The sequence below is a fragment of the Pseudorca crassidens genome, chromosome 15 (assembly GCF_039906515.1).
Source record: "Pseudorca crassidens isolate mPseCra1 chromosome 15, mPseCra1.hap1, whole genome shotgun sequence".
NCBI classification, from domain to species: Eukaryota; Metazoa; Chordata; class Mammalia; order Artiodactyla; family Delphinidae; genus Pseudorca; species Pseudorca crassidens.
Window position 1 is genome coordinate 8,112,511 of NC_090310.1, and position 1,141 is coordinate 8,113,651.

Sequence of the window (1,141 nt, forward strand, 5' to 3'; positions counted from 1 at the left end):
CATGCCGGATCTTTGTTATGGCATGTGGGATCTTCTTTTTTTTCTTTAGTTGCGGCATGCGGGATCTTTTAGTTGTGACATGCAGACTTCTTAGTTGCGGCATGCATGTGGGATCTAGTTCTCCGACCAGCGATCGAACCCCAGGCCCCCTGCCTTGGGAGCACGGAGTCTTACCCACTGAACCACCAGGGAAGTCCCAAAATTAAAGGTTTTATGCCCATGTCGTTTATGTATTATAATTTTCAACTTGGAGCTTTTTAAGTTGGACAAATGTTTTGGAAACTAATTGAGACTGATATTTGGTGCTCAGGAGCTTTAAAGAACACCATCCAATCCGTAGAGACAGACAGTAGATTAGAGGTTACCAGGGTCTGGGGAAAAGGGAAGCAGAGAGTTATTGCTTAATGGGTACAGAATTTCTGTGTGGGGTGTTGAAAAAGTTCTGGAAATAGCTGTGGTGATGGTTACACAACATTATGAATGTAATTAATGCCACTGAATTGTACACTTAAAAATGGCTAAAATGGTGCTCGCTTTGGCAGCACATATACTAAAATTATAACGATATAGAGAAGATTAGCGTGGCCCCTGCGCAAGGATGACATGCAAATTTGTGAAGCGTTCCATATTTTTTAGTGGGTGAGAGGAAGCATCTCTTTATAAATCTATTCCAGCTAATAAATAAGAAAAAGGGATATAACTTGAATATTATTTTGCAACTCCCAATAAATAAATGAACCTAGGCATGAAGCTTCAACAACTGCTAACATCAAAAAAAAAGAAAGCAATAATCAGACATTGATCTTATATCTAGAAGGGGCTGCTGCTCCACTGTTTAAAAAGTTGAAATGTTTTAACCTCACAATAGCAACAATGTATTGCTTTCGTTTTGCCTAGTAAGGAGAACAATTTATTAATTTTCATCATGTACTCACAAAAAGGGTTACTTTTTCCAATCTATAAAGAATGGTATCATATACAATTTTTTAAATGGCTTGAAGTGGCATCTTTTATGAGAAATATGTATTCACAGTAAAAATAAATAAAATTAAGTAAGATAAGCTGTTTTAAAATGACCAGCGCATCAGTGAAATGTGGGACAACTTCAAGCAGCTAAATATATTGATACATGTAATTGGAG

General features: G+C 37.1%; 1 non-coding gene across 1 annotated transcript; it reads left to right on the forward strand.

Annotated features, from left to right (window-relative positions):
• The first annotated feature begins 526 nt into the window (after nt 1-526).
• Nucleotides 527-633, forward strand: LOC137208270 (U6 spliceosomal RNA). Its single transcript, XR_010935584.1, has one exon. It is a non-coding gene; the product is annotated as a U6 spliceosomal RNA (small nuclear RNA).
• The last annotated feature ends 508 nt before the right edge of the window (nt 634-1,141 follow it).